Consider the following 23,917-nt stretch of genomic DNA (forward strand, 5'->3'; position numbering starts at 1 on the left):
GATTTGATTTTTAGGAGCTCCCTGGCACTGGGTTTTTTCTGTTATCTGGTTTCTTTTCGACATTTTTAGTTATGTTTTATATTCTGTTTATGCCTTGTATTAGCACTCCTAACATTGTCCCTATTTTTTCTTCCATGATCTTTATTGTTTTAGATTTTATGTTTAGATCTTTGATCCGTTTGGAGTTAGATTTTGTGCATGGTGTGAGGTACGCATCCTGTTTCATTTTTTTGCAGAAGGGTCTCCAGTTATGCCAGCACCATTTGTTAAAAAGACTATCTTTTCCCCAATTAACTGACACTAGGCCTTTGTCAAATATCAGCTGATCATATGTGGTTGGATTTATATCTGCGTTCTCAATTCTGTTCCATTAGTCTTTGTTGTTGTACAAGGCTATTTTGACTATTGTGGGTGTATAATATGTTCTAAAATGAGGTAGAGTGAGGGCTCCCACTTTGGTCTTCTTTTTCAGTAATGCTTCACTTATCTGGGGCTTCTTTCCCTTCCATATGAAGTTGGTGATTTGTTTCTCCATCACATTAAAAAAATGTCATTGGAATTTGGATCAAAAGTGCATTGTATATATAGATGGATTTTGGTAGAATAGGCATTTTTACTACGTTAAGTCTTCTTATCCATGAGCAAGGCATGTTTTTCCACTTATGTAGGTCCCTTTTAGTTTCTTGCAGTAGTACCTTGTACTTTTCTTTGTATAGGTCTTTTACATCTTTGGTAAGATTTTGTCCTAAGTATTTTACTTTCTTGGAGGCTACTGTGAATGGTGTTGATTTGGTGATTTCCTCTTCAATGTTCTTTTTGTTGATGTAGAGGAATCCAACTGATTTTTGTATGTTTATCTTGTAACCTGAAACTCTGCCGACCTCTTCTATTAGTTTCCGTAGTTTTCTTGAGGATTCCTTAGGGTTTTCTGTGTATAATATCATGTTATATGCAAATAGAGATAATTTTATTTCTCTCTTGCCAATCCAGATGTCCTTTATTTCTTTGTCTAGCCTAGTTGCTCAGGCTAGGACTTCCAGTACAATATTGAATAAGAGCAGTGATAAAGAGCATCCTTGTCTGGTTCCAGTTCTCTAGGGAAATGCTTTCAGGCTCTCTCCATTTAGGATGATGTTGGCTGTTGGCTTCGTATAGATGCTGTTTATTATGTTGAGGAATTTTCCTTCAATTCCTATTCTGCTGAGAGTTTTTATCATGAATGGGTGTTGGACTTTGTCAAATGCCTTTTCTGCATCAATTGATAAGATCATGTGGTTTTTGTCCTTTGTTTTATTTATATGATGGATTAAATTAATTGTTTTTCTAATATTGAACCAACCTTGCATACCTGATATAAATCCCACTTGGTCGTGGTGGATTCTTTTTTTGATATGTTGTTGAATTCTATTGGCTAGAATTTTGTTGAGGATTTTTGCATCTATGTTCATGAGGGATATAAGTCTGTAAGTTTCTTTTTTTGTGGTGTCTTTACGTGGTTTTGGTATCAGGGATATGCTGGCTTTATAGAATGAATTAGGTAGTATTCCATCCTTTTCTATGCCTTGAAATACCTTTAGTAGTAGTGGCGTTAACTCTTCTCTGAAAGATTGGTAGAACTCTGCAGTGAAGCCGTCCGGGCCAGGGCTTTTTTTGTTGGGAGTTTTTTGATTACCTTTTCAGTCTCTTTTTTTGTTATGGGTCTATTTAGTTGTTCTACTTCTGAGTGTGTTAGTTTAGGTAGGTAGTGTTTTTCTAGGAATTCATCCATTTCTCCTAGGTTTTCAAATTTGTTAGAGTACAATTTTTCATAGTAATCTGATATGATTCTTTTAATTTCAGTTGGGTCTGGTGCGATATGGTCCATGTCATTTCTTATTTGGGTAATTTGTTTCCTTTCCTGTATTTCTTTAGTCAGTCTTGCCAATGGCTTATCAATTTTGTTAATTTTTTCAAAAAACCAGCTTTTGGCTTTGTTTACTCTTTCAATTGTCTTTCTGTTCTCTAATTCATTTAATTCTGCTGTGTTATTATTTGTTTCCTTCTGGTGCCTGACGGATTCTTTTGTTGCTCGCTTTCTATTTGTTCAATTTGTAGGGACAGTTCTCTGATTTTGGCTCTTTTTTCTTATGTATGTGTGCATTTGTCGATATAAATTGACCCCTGAGCACTGCTTTTGCTGTGTCCCAGAGGTTTTGATAGGAAGTGTTTCAGTCTCATTGCATTCTATGAATTTCTTTATTCCCTCTTTAATGTCTTCTATAACCCAGTCTTTTTTGAGCAGGGTATTGTTCAGTTGCCAAGTATTTAATTTCTTTTCCCTGATTTTTCTGTTATTGATTTCTACTTTTATCGCCATATGGTCTGAGAAGATGCTTTGTAATATTGCAATGTTTTGGATTCTGCAAAGTTTTGTTTTATGACCTAATATGTGATCTATTCTAGAGAATGTTTCATGTGTACTAGAAAAAAAAGTATACTTTGTAGCTGTTGGGTGGAGTGTTCTGTATAACTCTATCAGGTCAAGTTGGTTGATTGCAGCAATTAGATCTTCTGTGTCTCTATTGAGCTTCTTACTGGATGTCCTATCCTTCACCGAAAGTGGTGTGTTGAAGTCTCCTACTATAATTGTGGGGGTGTACATCTCACTTTTCAATTCTGTTAAGGTCTGTTTTGTGTATCTTGCAGCCCTGTCATTGGGTGCATAAATATTTTATATGGTTATATCTTCCTGGTAAATCGCCCCTTTAATCATTATGTAATGTCCATCTTTATCCTTTGGGATGGATTTAACTTTAAAGTCTATTTTGTCAGAAATTAATATTGCCACTCATGCTCTTCTTTTTATTGTTTGCTTGACATGTTTTTTTCCATCCTTTGAGTTTTAGTTTATTCGCATCTCTAAGTCTAAGGTGTGCCTCTTGTAGGCAGCATATAGATGGATTGTGTTTTTTCATCCAGTCTGAGACTCTCTCTCTTTATTGGTGCATTTAGTCCATTTACATTCAAGTGTAGTTATATATGAGTTTAGTGCTATCATTTTGATGCCTTTTTGTGTGTGTTGTTGACAATTTCATTTTACCACTTACTTTTTTGTGCTGAGAAGCTTTTCTTTGTAAATTGTGTGTTCCTCATTTTCATAGCAGTTGAATTTATTTTTGCTGAGTCGTTATGTTTTTCTTGGTTTTTATTTTGAAGTATGGAATTGTTAGACCTCTTTGTGGTTACGTTAATATTTACTCCTATTTTTCTAAGTAAAAACCTAACTTGTATCATCCTATATCATCTTGTTTTCCTCTCCATATGGAAGATATATGCCTCCTGTGTTTAGTCCGTCTTTTTTGATTATTGTAATCTTTTACATAATGACTTCAATGATTCCCTGTTTTGAGCATTTTGTTCTTTTTTAAATTAATCTTATTTTGTTTTTGTGATTTCCCTTTTTGAGTTGATATCAAGATGTTCTGTTCTGTGACCTTGTGTTGTGTTGGTATCTGAAATTATTGATTTTCTGACCAAAGAATTTCCTTTAGTAATTTCTGTAGCTTTGGTTTGGTTTTTGCAAATTCTCTAAGCTTGTGTTTATCTGTAAATGTCTTAATTTCACCTTCATATTTGAGAGAGGGTTTTGCTGGATATATGATTCTTGGCTGGCAGTTTTCTCCTTCAGAGCTCTATACATGTCATCCCATTGCCTTCTTGCCTGCATGGTTTCTGCTGAGTAGTCTGAATTTATTCTTATTGGTTCTCCTTTGTAGGTGACTTTTCTTTTATCCCTGGGTGCTTTTAAACTTTTCTCTTTATCTTTGGTTTTGGCAAGTTTGATGATAATATGCCTTGGTGATTTCCTTTTGGGATCTATCTTGTATGGTGTTCGATGATCATCTTGATGATGCCAGGGAAGTTTTCTGCCAACAGATCTTCAACTATTCTCTCTGTATTTTCTGTTATCCGTCCCTGTTCTGGAACTCCAATCATACGCAAGTTATTCTTCTTGATAGAGTCCCACATGATTCTTAGCGTTTCTTCATTTTTTCTTATTCTTTTATCTGATTTTTCTTCAACTATATTGGTGTCAATTGTCTTATCCTCTAACTCCCCCACTCTGCATTCCAATTCCTCAATTCTGCTTCTCTGGCTTCCTATCAATTGTCTAATTCTGTAATTTTATTGTTGATCTTTTGGATTTCTGAATGCTGTCTCTCTACGGATTCTTGCAGCTTATTAATTTTTCCACTATGTTCTTGAATAATCTTTTTGATTTCTTCAACTGCTTTATTAGTGTGTTCCTTTGCTTTTTCTGTTCATTGCCTTATTTTATTTCTGAGGTCATCCCTGATGTCTTGAAGCATTCTGTATGTTAATTTTTTATATTCTGCATCTGGCAATTCCAGGATTGTATCTTCATTTGGGAAAGATTTTGATTCTTTAATTTGGGGATTTGTAGAAGCAATCATGGCCTGCTTCTTTATGTGATTTGATATTGAGTGCTGTCTCCGAGCCATCTATAAGCTATTGTAATGATTTATTTTATATTTTCTCACTAGTCTTATCTTCTTGTTTTGTTTTGTTTCAATATACCCAGATGGGCTACTGGATCACTTATGTCCTATTACCAGATGGTTTGAGCTGTTACCAGATATATGAGCTTATGAGTCCATCCACTGTTCTTGAATAGAATTAGCTTAGGTGTGCTGATTGTGGGTCACCTCGTGTGTGGTGTAGGCTCTGGCCTATTAACATAGTGGAGTAGTGATGGTTGTATTCACCAGATTCTAGTAGTGGCAGGGGGTAACACTCCAAGGAGGGCAGGATGCTGACAGCCTTCTCCCACGTGCCAGTGAGGTAGGAGTGTCTCTATTCCCAGAGCACCTTGGTGAGTGGGCTCTGCTGCCGTACCTTAGGCACACAATGCTTTTACCTCTAAAGATTGGTAGGCTTCACTATCCTCAGACCCCTTTAGCAGGTGGCTAGTTGGTGTGGGTGGAGCTTTAGCCCTCAGTTCCCTGCTGTGGATCAGTGAGGACTCTAATAGGTAGAGGGGTATCAGACTTCCAAAACTTGTCTTTCCACTGCTTCGCTAAAACAATTACAGTCAGATCTCTATCAGAATGCCTTTGCATTATAATAGCCACCTGGTTCCCTGTAGAGATGAAAGCCAGAGACTATGGTTCTCTTTTGCTTGGCTGGAGCTATTTGTGTATTATTATTCCAGTTTAGGGATGTCAGGGAAGGATTTTTCTCTCCTGGATTGTTAATTGCTGCTTCTCTCAGGCCAGGAGAATGGGTTAGGAAAAAAAAAAAACAACCCCGCAGAGCACTTCACTCCCTGGCCCAGGAAATTCCAATGTTAATGAAGCTGCCTGGGGCAGGGAGGGGAGGGATCAGATAGATAGGAGAGAGTAGCTCGAGGCAATATAGACAAAGTTACTTATCTTGCTTGGTGAAGACTTTTATCTGAGATTCCAGAGGGGTGTGTAGACTGTGTGTGCTAGCTGGGTCGAGATTGCCCCCGAGGGTCAGACCTGCATCCCATGCTTGCACCATCTCAGTAAGCCACGATCAGCCCAACCACTCTGCCACCAGGGAACCGCGAGGGCTCAAGGCTGTGGTGGGGGACGCCGGTTCCAGAAGCAGTCACTGCTTCACCGCACGGCTTTTCGCTCCCCTGTCACTCAGGTAACTCTGTAGTTCTGTGTTTGATGGTCAGGGTTTGTAGATTGTCATTTGTGTGATCATTCACTTGTTTTTCTGAGTCTTTGTTGCAAGAGGGATCCGTGGTACCTTCTACCTAGTCGGCCATCTTGGCCCCGCCTCCTAAAGTTGTCTTCTTTTATAAATCAACATTGCTTTTTCCCTGTTTTGAGCATTTTTTAAATAATTTTTATTGTGCTTTAAGTGAAAGTTTACAAATCAAGTCAGTCTCTCACATAAAAACTTATATACACCTTGCTACATACTCCCAATTACTCTCCCCCTAATGAGACAGCCCACTCTCTCCCTTCACTTTCTATTTTCGTGTCCATTTCACCAGCTTCTAACCCCCTCTACCCTCTCATCTCGCCTCCAGGCAGGAGATGCCAACATAGTCTCAATTGAGCTTTTTGTGTGTGTGTGTGTGTGATTTCCCTGCCTGGGTTGACATCTGATTGCTCTGTCCAGTGTTCTTGTCTTCAGTCGATACCTGATATTATTGATTTTCTAACCAAAGAACTCCCTTTAGTATTTCTTGTAGTTTTGGTTTGGTTTTTTTCCAATTCCCTAAACTTCTGTTTATCTGGAAATGTCCTAATTTCACCTTCATATTTGAGAGAGAGTTTTGCTGGATATATGATTCTTGGCTGGCAATTTTTTTTTCCATCAGTGCTTTATATAAGTCATCCCATTGCCTTCTTGCCTGCTTGGTTTCTGCCGAGTAGTCTGAGCTTATTCTTATTGACTCTCCTTTGTAGGTGACTTTTCATTTATTCCCAGCTGCTCTTAAAATTATCTTTGGTTTTGGCAAGTTTGATTATAATATGTCTTGGTGACTTTCTTTTAAAATCTACCTTATGTGGAGTTTGACGAGCATCTTGGATAGATATCTTCTCATCTTTCACAATATCAGGGAAGTTTTCTCTCAACAAATCTTCAACAATTCTCTCTGTATTTTCTGTTATCCCTCCCTGTTCTGGTACACCAATCACTCGTAGGTTATTTCTCATGATAGAGTCCTACATGATTCTTAAGGTTTCTTCATTTTTTTAAATTCTCTTACCTGATTTTCCTTCAAATATTTTGGTGCCAAGTGCTTTATCTTCAAGTTCACAACTCTGCCTTCCACTTGCTCAATTCTGCTCCTCTGACTTTCTATTGAGTTGTCTAATTCTGAAATTTTATTGTTAATCTTCTGAATTTCTGATTGCTGTCTGTGGATTTTTCCAGATTATTAAATTTTTCATTATGTTCCTCAATTTCCTTTTGAATTTCTTCAACTTCTTTATCTGTGTGGTCCTTGGCTTGTCCTGTGTATTGCCTGATTTCCCTCCTGATGTTTTGAAAGGTTCTGTATATTAATCTTTTGTATTCTGCATTTGGTAATTCCAGGAAGACACTTTCATCTAGAAGATCCCTGGATTCTTTGTTTTGAGAGCTTATTGAGGCAATCATGGTCTGTTTCTTTATGTGACTTGATGTTGACTGTTGTCTCCGAGCCATCTATAAGTTATTGTATTAGTTTACTTTATGTTTGCCTACTGTATCCTAGCTTCTTGCTTTGTTTTGTTTTGATATGCCCAAATGGGTTGCTTCAGTGAGCTACTTTCATTATTTTTGCCTTTGGAGCTCTGATGTCCTGCCCCCAGGCTAGCTCTGTTATCAGGTATTCAATCTAGGAGTCCATTCACTTTTCTTGTATGAATTCAACTCAGGTGTCCAGGTAGCTGATCATCAAGTGTGTGGTAGAGGCTCTGTCCGACAGTCTTAGAGGGGCATGGGTGATTGGTGTAGGTACCAGTATCTGGTTGCAACAGGGAGTCACACCCTGAACAAGGCAGTGGGCTGTGAATCATCCCCCAAGTGTCTCTGAGGAAAGCATGTCCCTCTTCCCTAGAGCATACAGGTGGGTGGGATCTGCAGATGAACCATGGGCACCCAGTGTTTTTGTTTGTAAGGACTGGGAGGTACCAGTTATCCTTGGACCCCAGTCATGGGTGGCTGGGTGACCTGAGTGGACCCACCAGTCCTTAGGCCCCTGATGTGAGTAGATGAGGACCTTGTTTAATAGGCAAAGCAATGTCAAACATCAAACACCCACCTCTCCACTGCACAGCTGAAACAGTTGTAGTCTACCAACAAGGGCCTATTCTCTCAAAATAGGCCCACACAGGTCCATGCACGGGGGAAAGGTACTCAAACTCCATGGACCGTTTATGCCTGGACAGGAGCCGCTTCTGTCCTGAGCTCCTCCGGTTAATGGAGCTGGCAAATTATCTTTTCCCCCAATTGCAAATTTATTCCTTCTTCAAGGCCAGGAGATGGGTATAGGTGCTCAACAGGGCCTATTTCAGGCCGAGGAGAATCAACAGCCATTAAAGCTGGCTTGGGGGAGGGGGGCATGGTAAAATATATGCGAGTACTTGGCTTTTGCCGAGAGTGCCATTCTTCTCTCTTTCCAGAGGTGTGAGTAGGCTGTGTGGCTTGCTGCTTCTCCCTGAGGGAACTGGGGCCAAATGCTCATATCAGCCTGCCACACCCACTTCTGGGAATGGTGCCTGAGGGATCCCAGCAATTCAGGTCTTGCAACTCCTCTCTGCTTCTGAACTTTCTCTTCCTCCCATTGCTGCTCAGTTTATTTTCTAACTTTGCCTTTGATGTTCAGGGCTCCTAGCTTGTCATAAGTATACTCGTTTCACTTGTTTTTTTCAGGTCTTTGTTGTAAGAGGGCTCGCTGGAAGCATCTGCCTATTCCGCCATCTTGTCCCCACCTCCTCAGATTCATTTTAAGGGAGAGGATACATCCTGAATTCTTTCCTTTTAATTGTTGATTTTTACCTCCAATTAGGGAGATTAGCTTTAAATTTCTCTCTCTCTTTTTATAGCATTACTATTGATTCACAGATTTTAATTTACTTGATATTTTATAGTCACTTAAAGTTTTTCTTCTTTTTGATGCTCAAATCGTTTCAGATTTGACCAGTGGGAGAACGTTTTGAAGCAGGCACCTACCTGCATTCCTTAAAAGCAAACAAAAAACCACTGTTTATTTACAACTCTTTACTTTCAAAATGTCCAAACCTAAGAGAAGTTGAAAGAATAGCACATTTAACACCATGCCCAGAGGTGGTGATTCATTCAGTCTTTTTCCTGCCCCAAACTGGAATCAACCATTTCTCTGAGGAACCCCATTTCATTTTGTTAGGCATTGGTATTTAGAAACCAAGATCTTGGTTCTAAGGCAGCTCATTGGTATTGGGCTGTCATTTGCTTACAGGTTTTTTCAGTTCACCTTAACTTTGAAAACAGCTTACTAATTTCTCTCTCTACCTTAAGTGTTCCTTTTCCAATTCTTTTCTTTACCCTGCTGATGGAGTGACTATAGTGGACCATGATAACTAGACACTTTGTTCTTGGGCTTCCCTTCCCATTTCCATTCTTCACATCTGTTTGGGAAACTCCTCCCCTGCTTCATTTAGTCCTGGTGATAATGTCCATCACTGGATCCTCCACCTGCCATGGAGTGGGTTTATAACCCAAGTTAACTGGAATACCCCACTCTCCCATCCATAAGGGTTGGAACATGACCCAAGTCGGGCTGATAATTTTCCCGGAGTTAATAAATAAACATTGGTAGAGAAAGAATTTCAGAGTCACTGTGTAGCACAACTAGTTAACACACTTGGTTTGTGGTTTGAATCCACCCAGAGTTACCTCAGAAGAAAGCTCTGACAATCTACTTCCATGTTGTTGTTGTTGTTGTTAGATGCTGTCGAGTTGGTTCCAACTCATAGTGACCCTATGTCCCACATAACGAAACACTGCCTGGTCCTGTGCCATCCTCACATCCCTTGTTATGCTTGAGCCCATTGTTGCAGCCACTGTGTCAATCTGCCTTGTTGAGTGCCTTCTTCATTTCTGCTGACCCTGTACTTTACCAAGCATGATGTCCTTCTCCAGGGACTGATCCCTCCTGACAACATGTCCAAAGTATGTAAAATGCAGTCTCGCCATCCTTGCTTCAAAGGAGCAGTCTGGTTGTACTTCTTCCAAGACAGATTTGTTCATTCTTTTGGTGGTCCATGGTATATTCAATATTCTTTGCCAACACCACAATTCAAAGGTGTCAATTCTTCTTCCATCTTCCTTATTCACTGTCCAGCTTTCACATGCATATGATGTGATTGAAATACCATGGGTTGGGTCAGGGCACCTTAGTCTTCAAGGTGACGTCTTTGCTTTTTAACACTTTAAAGAGATCTTGTGCGGCAAGTTTGCCCAATGCAATGTGTCTTTTGATTTCTTGGCTGCTGCTACCGTGGGCGTTGATTGTGGATCCAAGTAAAATTAAATCCTTGATAACTTCAATCTTTTCTCCCTTTATCGTGATGTCGTTTATTGATCTGTTGTGAGGATTTTTGTTTTCTTTATGTTGAGGTGTAATCCATACTGAAGGCTGTGGTCTTTGATCTTCATTAGTAAGTGCTTCAAGTCCTCTTCACTTTCAGCAAGCAAGATTGCATCATCTGCATATCGCAGGTTGTTAATGAGTCTTCTTCCAACCCTGATTCCCCATTCTTCTTCATATAGTCCAGCTTCTTGGATTAATTGCTCAGCTACTGGTTGAATAGGTATGGTGAAAGGATATAACCCTGACACACACCTTTCCTGACTTTAAACCTCTTGCTCTGTCCCAACAACTGCCTCTTGATCTATGTACAGGTTCCTCATGAGCACAACTAAGTGTTTTGGAATTCCATTCTATCTACTTCCAAAGGAAGCAGATTATCAGGCCTTTGAAAACCCTATGGACCACAGTTCTACTCAGACATACATAGGGTCACCATAAGTCAGGATCAACTTGAAGGCAACTGGTTTATAAGGGCAGTGGTGGTTCAGTGGTAGAATTCTTTTCTTCAATGCAGAAGACCCAGGCTCTATGTGCCCTGGAATTGCTACTCTGGGAGAATGTGAGTTTGGAGAACTCATGGCCATCCTGCCTGCCACTTGGAGAGAGACAGTATGCAGAACGAAGTTGAACAGATATAAACAGAGTTCAGAAATACAAATTCTTGATGCCGTTATTGGAGCTCTGGTGGTGCAGCGGTTAAAAGCTTGGCTGCTAACCAAAAGTTTGGCAGTTAGAATCCACCAGCTACTACTTGGAAACCCCATGAGGCCATTTTACTCTGTCCTACAGGGTTGCTATGAGTCAGAAGCAACTTGAGGGCAACAGGTCCCACCCCCCAATGGTTGCCATTATTTGGGTACCTGAATCTAGCCCTACCTGAAACACACAGGCTTTGCAAGCAGATATCATGAACATGGACTTTGCAATTACATCAACAAACAGATTCCATTTCTACTTAAGTTAAAATGAATTGGCTTCCTATCACTTGCAAACAAATGTAATTACTAATTCAGTAACTATTCACCTCTAATCTTTTATAATTAGCTTTGTGGGTTTTCCCCCCCTTTGAGGAAGAAAGGATAGAACTTGATGTCTGTTATCATGTGTTTGATGGATACTTGAGGGTTCATTATCCTGTGAGGTTCTTATCTTGAGTTACTTGGGTGTATGTGAATGCTATTTATTAAGATGCCACAGTCAGGATGAGGAACACATTGTTTATAAATAACTCCAAGTGGCAGATTAGTTAGAGGAACTCTCTGGTGTCCTGAGAACAATTTTTTAGGGATGCAACTGCAACCTCTGACTCAGGGTGCATGGTATTTATGAGTAATTCTTTAACGTTCTGAACCCAGGAAAGGAAAGTTTACAATGTATAAGGTCAAATGCTTTATGGATACATTAAAGCCAGATATTGTCTTCAGAATACCTACAGAGGAAAATTCTTGAATTGTGATATCTGCTGGACTCAAGAATTCTCTGTTCCTCATTGGAGTCCTTATTCTACCAATTTATAAATGGATTCATCAAAGGTTCCTATTTCTACCTTATTTACTAAAACATTAAAATATCAAAGAAAAGACTTGTCATCTGGCCCCTCATAAAAATGACTAGTGACATATAAAGATAAGCATATGACACTATTTTCAAGTGATATTTACCAAGAACATAGGTGACTGAGCAGAGAGTGAAGGATATAAATATATTTAATATCTTCAACCTTCACCTACTGGACATGGTCCTAGCCAGTGCTTTGATGAGGGTGCTTAACATAAATTACCTCATTTAGTCTTCACAACTCTGCAAGGTGACTATTATTTTTCCACTCTATAGACGGTGAAATTTTATGATTCAGTGAGGATAGGTCACTTACTTTGGATGTTAACAGGAAAGACAAATCGCTGGAGAAGGACATTATGCTTGGTAGAGTAATCAATTCCAACTCATAGTGACCCTATAGGACAGTAGAACTCCCCCATAGCGTTTCCAAGGAGCTGCTGGTGGATTCGAACTGCTAACTTTTTGGTTAGTAGCCAAGTTCTCAACCACTGGTGGGCTCAAAAATACCTACTATTGTAAAGATGATGCAGAACTGGGAAACTTTTCATTCTGCTGTACATAAGGTCACTATGAGTCGGAGCTGACTTGATGGCATCTAACAAAAACCAAGGTCACGCAACTGGTAAATGTGAATTTGGGAATTGAGTACAAGTCTGTGTGAATCCACAGATTCTCTTAATCCCTATACAGCTCCATGTATATTTCCCAACAGTGACACCATCCAAGGTTGGGGGAGGTATAAAATACAGAATTGTGAATTCTCTTTAGCAGAAGGGTTGTTGCAGTGATTACCCCCAGGACTGCATCATTTCCAATGTCGCCAAGTCCTGCAGTAGGAGTTACATAACTTGGATGACAGGTCCTTATTATCAGTGTTGGATTGAAAGAGCGAAGGAGGAAAAGGGACAATTACTTTCTGGTTGTCTCTAATGAAGCTCTCTGGGAATATGGCCCCAGTAACCATGAGGCTCCTGTAAAGGGCTCACCCTGAGATTCCTTCAAACACCCTTCCTGCACTGAGGGCTGAAGCCATGCACTCCAGCTCTTCATTCATGCATACTTAGCCTGCAATCCCCAGGGACAAGTCCCTGTTCTTCCGGCCAATAACCTCTGTCCAGCTCTGAAGAAGTGAAGTGAGCCTGGGACTCCTGGTAACAGTGAAGACTGCAATTCTTCCCAGGTAAGAGTCACACTAGTGGAGACTTCACCAATAACTGCTTGTTGGGGTGAAAAGCCTTATAGAGGAATTCTTCACTAAGTCTTTTAAGTGAAGCCACTGTTCTAAACTCATCAATTGTTTCTTGAGATCACCCAGGAATGACCAGTGCATGTCCTGTTTTTATGAGTCCCTGGCGTGTGAGCATCACTAGTTGGCTGAGTTTCTGCCTATACTTTTGGGTCATTTCCATTTTAATTTTACCAGTTGGACTTAGGGAGCTCAGTGGACAATGTTAAGAAATCTTAACTCAGGCTTCTGTAAAGTCTCTGTAACCGTGGGCCCAGAAAGAAGCAATGGCAGCAGCAATATTATCAATAACACTTGGAAAACAGTGACTGATGGATGGCTGATATAAATCTCTTGGCATATGTGTTAAGAATATATTAAAGATGTTGAAACTGAAACTCAGAGAAATTAAACATTTCCTCTAAGACAACATCACTGATGATATCGATGACATCAGTCGCCTATATTAAATACTTATTACATGTTAGTCTCTATGGTAACCATTGCACATATATACGTGTTGTACACTACTCAATACAAGCCTTAAAGTCTGTATTGTTATTTTATATTTATGGTGTTTTAAAACATTTACTTAAAAAAATTCATGGTGATGGTAGAAAGTTCAAGCAGTACAAAAGGATCTATAGACAAAACCACCGTCACAATCTTTTGAGCATCTTTCCAGAGGTACTATGTGTGTGTAAGTGTTTGTTTTGATTTTGCTAATGAAGAAATGGAGGCTCAGAGAGGTCCAGTAGCTGGCTGAAACTCCCAGGGAGCAAAATCCTAATGACTTACCTATATCACACAGAGATTTCCCATTGTGATCTTAATTGTCTCTTCTCAACCATGCTTTTCCAGGTTTTGAAATTTATCCTGTCTTATGTGCATCCAAACTCAGGTCTCCATGTCCATGAGTGGGGAAAACCAGTCCAGAGTCTCTGAGTTCCTCCTTCTGGGGCTGTCCAGACCGTCCCAGCAGCAGTAGTTCCTGTTCGTGCTCTTTCTGAGCACGCACCTAGCCACAGTCCTGGGAAACCTGCTCATCATTCTGGCCATCAGGGCAGACCCCCTTCTGCACACCCCCCATGTGCTTCTATCTCAGCAACCTGTCCTTCATGGATGTCTGCTTCTCCTCCACCACCATCCTCAAGATGCTGACTAACCACATACTCGGGAGTCAGACTACATCTTTCCCTGAGTGTCTCCCACAGATGTATTTTTTCATTGTGTTTGGTGACATGGGCAATTTCTTCCTGGCTGTGATGTCCTATAATCGCTTCATTGCTGTATGCCACCCCTTACACTACACAACAAAGATAACCCGTCATCTCTGTGTCCTGCTGGTTGCTGAGTCATTGATCATTGCCAATCTGAATGCTGTGTTGCATACCCTGCTGATGGCTTGACTCTCATTTTGTACAGACAACACGATCCCCCACTTCTTCTGTGATCTGAATCCTCTCCTGAGACTCTCCTGCTTTTACACTCACCTTAAAGAGATGATGATTCTTATTGAAAGGGCCCTGATACTGAGCACCACATTTATTTGCATCCTAATTTCCTACCTTTGCATCACCTGTGCTGTCCTGAGAGTCCCATCTACAAAGGAACATGGAAAGCCTTTTCCACCTGTGGTTCCCACCTGGCTGTGGTTTCCACCTGGCTGTGGTTTCCCTCTTCTATGGCACCATCTTTGCTGTGTATTTCAACCCTTCATCCTCCCACTCAGCTGAGAAAGGCATCACTGCTGCTGTAATGTACGTGGTGGTGACCTCCATGCTGAACCCTTTCATCTACAGTCTGAGGAACAAGGACTTGAAATGGGCCCTAAGAAAAGTGATTGGCAGGAAGAAATTTACTACCTGATTAAAGCATCAATACTGAATCTCATTCCCAAGCAAAGTTCTTTTTCATCAGTTGAGTGTAAGGTAGCAGTTGTTTTGTCGAAGCGAGTCTGGAAACAAACGTATTACCAGGGGCACATAGAAGGCTATCATCACTTGTTACTCATTTATTAGTAGGATGGGATTCACCTGTAACCCTGCTGCATATACCAAGTAATGAGACTTCTTTATCTATTTATTAAGTGTGCTTTAAGTGAAAGTTTACAAATCAAGTCAGCCTCTCACACAAAAAGCTATACACACCTTGCTGTGTACTCCTAGCTGCTCTCCCCCAATGAGGCAGCACATTCCACCTCTCTACCCTGTGTTCCCTGTGTCCATTCAACCAGCTCCTGTTCCCCTCTTCCTTCTCATCTCACCCCCAGACAGGAGTTGCCCACATAATCTCATGTGTCTACTTGAGCCAAGAAGCTCACTCCTCACCAATATCATCTATCTTATAGTCCAGTCCAATCCCCGACTGAGGATTTGGCTTTGAGAATGGTTCCAGTCTTGGGCTAACACAGTGTTCAGGGACCATAACCTCCAGGGTCTCTCTAGTCTCAGTCAGACCATTAAGTCTGGTCTTTTTATGAGAATTTAAAGTCCACATCCCACTCTTTTCCCACTCCATCAGGGATTCTCTGTTGTGTTGCCTGTCAGGGCAGTGATCGGTGGTAGCTGGGCACCATCTAGTTCTTCTGGTCGCAGGCTGATATAGTCTCTGGTTTATGTGGCCCTTCCTGTCTCTTGGGTTCATCTTTACCATATGTCTTTGGTGTTCTTCATTCTCCTTTGCTCCAGGTGGGTTGAGACCAATGGATGCATCTTAGATGGCCACTTTCTAGTGTTTAAGACCCCGGACGCCAGTGAGACTTCTTTTTGATCACTAATTTTTAATTATTTGGTGCCCAAAGTTTTCCTATTTAGGTGGTCTGTTGGGAAAGACACCTGAGTCACAGATTGAATTGTGTCCCACAAAAATATCTGTCAGTTGGCTAGGCCATGATTCCCAGTATTGTGTGATTGTCCACTGTTTTGTCATCTGATGTGATTTTCCTATGTGTTGTAAATTCCATCTCTACGATGTTAATGAGATGGGATTAGTGGCAGTTATGTTAATGAGGCAGGACTCAATCTACATGACTAAATTGTGTCTGAAGCCAATCTGTTTTGAGATAGAAAAGAGAATCAAGCAGAGAGGCATGGGCATGGCATACCACCAAGAAAGTAGTGTTGGGAATAGAGCTCGTCCTTTGTACCCAGGGTTCCTGCACAGAGTAACTCCTAGACCAAGGCAAGATTGTTGACAAGGAACTTCCACCAGAACCAACAGATGGAGAAATCCTTTCTCTGGAGCTGGCACCCTAAATTTGGGCTTCTAGCCTCCTAGACGTGAGAGTATAAATTTCTCTTTGTTAAGCCATCCACTTGCAATATTTCTGTTATAGCAGCACTAGATAACTAACACACATGCTACAAGTATTTTTGAATGTTAAAACCACCTGGAAAAATTTTCAAACATCTTGTTGTCCAGTCCCCGGCACTGACCAAATAAATCAGAATCTCCAGGGTGGGCTCTACACTGATAACCAAAAAACAAAACCCACTGCTGTTGATTTCCTCTAGTTTAAGGAAAGTCTCAGGTGATTCTAATGTGCAGTCAGAGTAGAGAATCACTGGCCTACCTCATACTCCTTTATGTTTCCTCCATGACAGTCGATCATAAGGTCGTGTGCCAAAAGCCCTCACAAATTAGTTTTGAGACTTAGGCAAAAGGACAGCAGGGTGAAATTTGAGGACTCAAGTGGGTAATGACATTTCAGATAAGAAGCAGAGACTCTAATGGGCATTGTGGCCCAGAGCACCAAGAGGTGAAGAAACACAGAATCTTGGAAACTCTTCATGACCATTTGGCTTGGCTTCCTGACTTTGACAGGCAGGTCCAGTTGGAGTCATGTCTTTGATATCAAGGGGAAAAAAAAAAAAAAAAATCAATATTTGCTATCCCCTCTGCCCAGACCAACTTCCTTTGTTTTCTTCTCAGGCTAACAACCTTCTCCTCACTCCATATCTTCAAAAACCAAGTGAAAGGTCACCTACTCCTCCATGAAGTCTCCCAGAATTTTGTTTGGGATTTCTCTCCATCAAAATGGCTCCATGGCTAATATTTTCAAGTTTTGACCCAAAAGTAACATCTAAATATTAGGTAATCTTTCTTATCATTGTTTGGTCTAAAGGGGCCAAAAGTAGGTGGGACAATTACTCTCTTCTTGTCTCTAATGAGGTTCTCAGGAAATCTGTTCCCAGTGGCCATGGAGACGCCTATAAATGCCTGCTCTGTGATTCCCTCAAACATCCTTCCTGCAATGAAGACTATGAACCCTTGCTCCCCACTTGCACAGGACTTGCTTGTATTTCCAAGATTTTCCAATCCTCACAATAAAGAAAAACATCGGCCAGTTATGCAGAGGTGAAAAGCACATGATAGCTACAGAACCAATCTCCCTCAGTAAGATGACAGCAGAAGAGACATCAATTTTAGTTTATTAAGACATGAAGTTCTTCCAGATCCAGGCAGCAATGGTAGGAGTCTGCATCCATCAGGTAGAACTTGTGATAAATCCAGTAACAATGAACTGTTTCTCTTGCCTCTTTAGGCACGACTAATGGCTTGGGGGTGGAAACTGGGAAATATAAGTAGAGACAAATAGAGTTGGGCTGTGTATATGCCTGCGTGTTTTTTCATTGTTAAATATACAAAATAAGTGCCTGTGATTCCAGTAGGAATAGCATCAGGATTGAGTGTTGGAAATTGGGTGTATAGTTTGGATGACTGATTCTATCTTGACAACACTATTAACTGATTTGCAAATGTGGTTCAAGCTGGAGATTGATTTGTCATAGCTTAACAATCCATGTCTAGGTTTCTGAATTTGCTGTTGTGCATTAACCTGGTTCTATGCCCATGAGAGGGGCAAATCAGTCAAGTTTCTCTGAGTTCCTCTTCTTGGAGTTCTCCAGGCAGCCCCAGCAGCAGCTCCTCTTCCTGGTCTTCCTGAGCATGTACATGTCCACATTCCTGAGAAACCTGTTCATCATCCTGGCAATCAGCACAGACTCCCATCTGCACACCCCCAGCAACCTGTCCTTTGTGGATGCCTGTGTCTCCTCCACCATCATCCCCAAGATGCTGACCAACCACACACTCAGGAGTCAGAACATTTCCTTCCCTGGGTGTCTCACACAGATGCACTTTCTCTTTGAGTTTGCTGACATGGACAATTTCCTTCTGGCTGTGATGTCCTACGACCACTTTTTTGCTGTGTGCCATCCCTGACACTGCACAACAAAGATAACCCATCAGCCCTGTGCCCTGCTGGTTTTTGTGTCATTGGTCATTGCCACCTGAATGCTCTGTTGCACACCCTGCTGATGGCTCACCACTCTTTTGTGCAGATAACACAATCCCTTCACTTATTCTGTGATCTGACTCCTCTCCTGAGGCTGAAGACGATTCTTACTGAGGGGTCCCTGATAATTATCACCCACTTCTTTGCACCCTGTTTTCCTATGTTTGCATCACATCTGCTGTTCTGAGAGTCCTGACCACAAAGGGAAAATGGAAAGCCTTCTCCACCTGCACAGCCCACCTGGCTGTGGAAACCACAGCCTCTCTATGGCACCATCATTGCTATGTATTTCAACCCTTCGTCCTCCCACTCAGCTGAGTACGGCACCACAGCTACTGTGATGTATACAGTGGTGACTCCCATGCTGAGCCCTTTCATCTACAGTCTGAGGAACAAGCACATGAAATGGGTGTAAGAAATATAATGGGCAGGAAGACATGTTCTAACTGACGAAAGAATCATGGACTATCATTCCCAGGTACAGAAATCTTTGCCAACTCACCATAATGTAACAATCTATTTGCCAGTGTCTGTAAGGAACTTACACTAAATATTCTCAATAGATACTTATCAATGGACTCTGACTTCACCAGTACCATGCTCTCTCAAATAGGTAATGATATTTGTTTTTAATTATTGTATTATAAAATATTTTAAATAAACGTTAAGCTGTTCCTTTCTAAGTGCTCACTCTGAAAAGCTCCAGCCATCAAATATTTTTTTGTTACCTAAAAACCCTCCTAGGATATCGTGGTCTAATGTGGGGACTATCAATAGGGATGAAAACTCTCTGGGAGCTTTCCGCAGGCCAAAGTGTTCTTATTCTAAGACCAGTCCTTTATCCATAATTCACATTCACACAGAATCCTAAGAACATGTCATCCTTTTTAGTGTCACAACATCCAATTTGACTGTGTTTCATCTGGGGGTATATTTAGCATGAGGTATGCCTGTTTTCTTAGGAGTCCCTGGGTGGTGGAAATGGTTTAAGTGCTCATGAACTAGCTGAAAGATTGGAGGTTTGAACCCATTCAGATGTGCCTTGGAAGACTAAGGCTGGCCACCTACTTTTAAAAGGTCACAGTCTTGAAAACCCTATGGAGCTATCCTACTCTGCACACGTGGGGTTGCCATGAGTCAGGATAGGCTCAATGGCAACTAAGAACTATAACAACAATGACTTTTTTCTTTCTAATAAATAGGTCAACATTTGTAATTCCATCTGTCCAGTCACTACTCAAAAGGAGAAGAAACAGCTACAAACATCCATTAATAATCAGAACATGAAATGTACTTGAAGTATGAATCTAGGAAAATTGGATATAAAAAAAAAAAACGAAATGGAATGCATAAACATCTATATCCTAGGCATTAGTGAGCTGAAATGGACTGTTATTAGCCATTTTGAAGCAGACAATCATATGGTCTACTATGGTGGGAATGACAAGTTAAAGAGGAATGAATGGTGTTACATTCATCATTGAAAGGAACATTTCAGATCTATCCTGAAGCCTGTGATAGGATAATATCATAGCCTGCAAGGACTACCAGTTAAAACGACTATCATTCAAATTTACACACCAACCACTACGGCCAGAGATGAAGAAATTGAAGATTTTTTTAACCAACTTCTGCAGTCTGAAATTGATCAAACATGCAATTAAGATGCATTGGTTATTACTGGTGATCGAAATGTGAAAATTGGAAACAAAGAAAAAAGGATCAGTAGTTGGAAAATATGGCCTTGGTTATAGAAATGATTCCAGAGGTCCCATGCTAGAATTTTGCAATACCAAGGACTTCTTCGTTGTAAATACCTTTTTTCAATAACATAAACAACATGAACTTCACCAGATGGAATACACAGGAATCAAATCAACTACATCTTGGAAAAAGATGATGGAAAAGCTCCATATCATCAGTCAGAACAAGGCCAGGGGCCAACTTCAGAACAGATGATCAATAGCTCATATGCACGTTCAAGTTGAAGCTGAAGAAAATTAAAATAATTCCACAAAAGCCAAAGTACAACTTTGAGTATATCCCACCTGATTTAGAGACCATCTCAAGAATAGATTTGACACATTGGGCACTAATGACCAAAGAACAGACGAGTTGTGAAAGGACATCATACATGAAGAAAGCAAGAAATCATTAAAAACAAGGAAAAGACCAAAATGGATGTCAGAAGAGACTCTGAAATTTGCTCTTGAACATAGAGTAGCTACAGCAAATGGAAGAAGTGATGAAGTAAAAGAGCTGAAGAGGGTGGCTTGAGAAGACAAAATAAAGTATTATAATGACATGTGCAAAGATCTGGAGTTAGAAAACCAACAGGGAAGAATGTGCTCAGCGTTTCTCAAGCTGAAAGAAATGAAGAAAAGATTCAAGCTGCAAGTTGCTATATTGAAGGGTTCTATGGGTAAATTATTGATTGACGCAGGAAGCATCAAAAGAAGATGGAAGGAATACAGAGTCATTGTACCAAAAAGACTTTCAATCATTTCAGGAGGTAGCACGCGATCATGAACCTATGGTACTGAAGCAAGGAATCCAAGCTGTACTGAAGACACTGGTGAAAAACAAGCTCCAGGAATTGATGGAGTAACAATTGAGATGTTTCAACAAAACATCTGCAACTACTCACTCGTTTATGCCAAGAAATTTGGAAGGCAGCTACCTGGCCAACCAGATGGAAGAGATCCATATTTACATCTATTTCAAAGAAAAGTAATACAACTGAATGCGGAAGTTATCAAAAAATATCATTAATATCACACACGAGTAAAATTTTGCTGAAGATCGTTCAAAAGCACATGCAGCAGTACATCAACATGGAACTGCCAGAAATTCAAACCAGATTCAGAAGAGGACATGGAATGAGGGATATCATTGCTGATGTCAGATGGATCATGTCTGAAAGCAGAGAATAGCAGAAAGATATTTACTTGTGTTTTATTGACTATGCAAAGGCATTTGACTGTGTGGATCGTAACATATTATGGAAAGCATTGCAAAGAATGGGAATTCTGCAACACTTATTTGTGCTCATGAGGAACCTGCACATACACCAACATGCAGCCATTTGATTTAAGGTCAAGAAATGTGTGTGTCAGGGTTGCGTTCTTTCACCATACTTATTCAATCTGTTTGCTGAGCAAATAATCCTAGAACCTGGGCCATATGAAGGAGAATGTGGTATCAGGATTGGAGAAAGACTCAATAACAACCTGTGATATACGGATGAAACAACTTTGCTTGCTGAAAGTGGAGAGGACTTGAAGCATTTACTGATGAAGGTGAAAGACTACAAACAGCCTTCAATATGGACTACACCTTAACATAAAGAAAACAAAAATCCTCACAACTGGACCAATAAGCAACATCATGATAAAGGAAGAAAAGGTTGAAGTTGTCAAGGATTTCATTTTATCTGGATCCATAATCAATGCATATGGAGGCAGCAGTGAAGAAATCAAATGATGCATCGCATTGGGCAAATGTGCTGCAAAAGACCTCTTTACAGTGTCAGAAAGCAAAGATGTCACTTTAAGGATTTAGGTTAGCCTGACCCAAGCCATGATGTTTTCAGTCGCCTCCTATGTATGCGAAAGCTGGACAATGAATAAGGAAGACCGAAGAAGAATTGATGCCTTTGGATTACAGTGTTGGCAAAGAATAGTAAGTATACCATGGACTGCCAAAAGAACAGACAAATTTGTCTTGGCAGTTCAGCTAGAATGCTTCTTAGAAGCATGGATATCGAGACTCAATGGCAACTAAGAACAATAACAGCAATGCCTTTTTTCTTTCTAAGGAATATATCAACATTTCTTATTCCATCTGTCCAGGATGACTTGCCTGTCCCTTCTTCCTGACCCTTCAACATCCAAGTCAATGTCATCTCCTTTGTGAAATTTTTGCTGATTTTTCTTGCTGAGACTGTCATTTCCTCTTCTGGGTTCCCACAAAAAACTATACTTTGAGCTATTGTTCATGTGACTGTCTAGTCGACTATTGCTGCTTCCTCTCCTGTTCCCTAGAGACTTTGAGGTGCTTGGGTATCATACAATTTTTACTTTGGTTGCTGTCATGGATTGAATTGTGTCCCTCCAAAATATGTGTTGCAAGTCCTAAACCTCTATACCTGTGGATATAATCCCATTTGAGAATAGGATTTTCTTTGTTATGTTAATGAGATCAGTGTAGGGTATATTTTAAGCCAATTACATTTCAGATATAAAAAGAGCAGATTAGGCACAGAGAAGGAAGCACAAATGGAGGAAAACATACACCTCACATGAAGATCACCAAGGAACAAGGAACAGAAGCCGAAAAGAGATAAGGACTTTCCTCTAGAGCCGACACAGAGAGAGAGCCTTCCCCTAGAGCTGGTGCCCTGAATTTGAACTTCTAGCCTCCTAAACTGTGAGAAAATACATTTCTGTTTGATAAGGCTGCTCACTTGTGGTATTTCTGTTATAACAGTGAGACAGAGCACCCACGGTGTTGCATTAAAAATCCTGTTTCCTTTGCGAGGCTTCCTCCCACCCAGCTTTGCATTTGAATCCTGCTTTTGCTTGAAGGTTATACTTAAACAACACTGTGCCTGCATAGTATGATTAAGAATGTTGCTGATGTAACTTGTATAAACTCTCTACTTGTAAACCCCTTAAAAGTAACTTGTCTGCCCACCCTTGGGGAGCAGTCTTGGCAGCAACAGCTCCAACTGACTCCTTTTCCTTGTACAACGAAATAAAAGTGCCTTTCCTGTTCTCTCACCTTGGTCTCTCATTTTATTGGCCTGTATGAGTTATGCCAAACAAGAACCTGGGGTTTCCACCTGGACAGTTGCCCTGTGTAAAGCTTAGCTCCTGAAACAAAGTACAAAAATAACCCATGTTTACTGAATAAGTGAATAAATAAACATTGTCTTAATTTTCAAATTCACATACTTAATTGGGCTAAAAAAAAAAAAAATAGGCCCTAAATATTATAGTTTGGGAATTATAGTATAATATTTACATGCTGTAAGATATTTCAAAAAATATAAGGAAGAAAATGAAAATAACCCATAACACTACAGTTAAAAAAATAAGAAAATAATTTCAACCAAATCTGACCTCAAACTATCAATATAATATTGCATCCTGATGCTTCTACTTCCCATTTCCGTTAAATACCTTAGAGATATGATTTTTTTAATGACTGCATGATGCTTCACAATATGGATGTATTACAACTTATTCAGTGAATCCCCGACTTTGCTTAGATTCCATTTCCCACAACTGTAAATTATGCTGCAGCACACATCTGGATCACATAGCTCTGTCTGCATCCATGACCATTTCTAAAAGTAATCAGTGTGACCCACTTCACCAGCCAGGGCAAGAATCAGGTCATATTTTCCCTTCTTCAGTTATTCCCACCCAACCCAATGGCTTTTATTAGCATGTGGTCCCACATCTCCCTCTTGCTGACAAAGGACCCTGAAGCTCATTCAGTTAAAAGGAGTCAGTAGAGGTTCATGAATCTAATATTCCCATTTATGGGTTGTTATGTTTTGGATTGTGTCCCCCCAAAATATTTGTCAAAGATCAGGTGACGGTAGATGGATGGATTTACATCTGGATTCTCAATTCTGTTCCATTGGTCAATGTATCTATTCTTGTACCAGTACCAGGCTGTTTTGACTACAGTAGCTGTATAGGAGGTTCTGAGGTCAGGTAGT

The 23,917-nt window shown here is 40.3% G+C and overlaps 2 pseudogenes; both read left to right on the top strand.

Moving 5' to 3' along the window:
* LOC126086820 (olfactory receptor 1F1-like) overlaps positions 1 to 23,917 on the top strand; it is a 62,160-nt pseudogene that overhangs the window by 10,598 nt on the left and 27,645 nt on the right.
* Positions 13,286 to 23,185, top strand: LOC126086817 (olfactory receptor 1361-like; annotated as a pseudogene).

Source organism: Elephas maximus, chromosome 12 (assembly GCF_024166365.1).
Source record: "Elephas maximus indicus isolate mEleMax1 chromosome 12, mEleMax1 primary haplotype, whole genome shotgun sequence".
NCBI classification, from domain to species: domain Eukaryota; kingdom Metazoa; phylum Chordata; class Mammalia; order Proboscidea; family Elephantidae; genus Elephas; species Elephas maximus.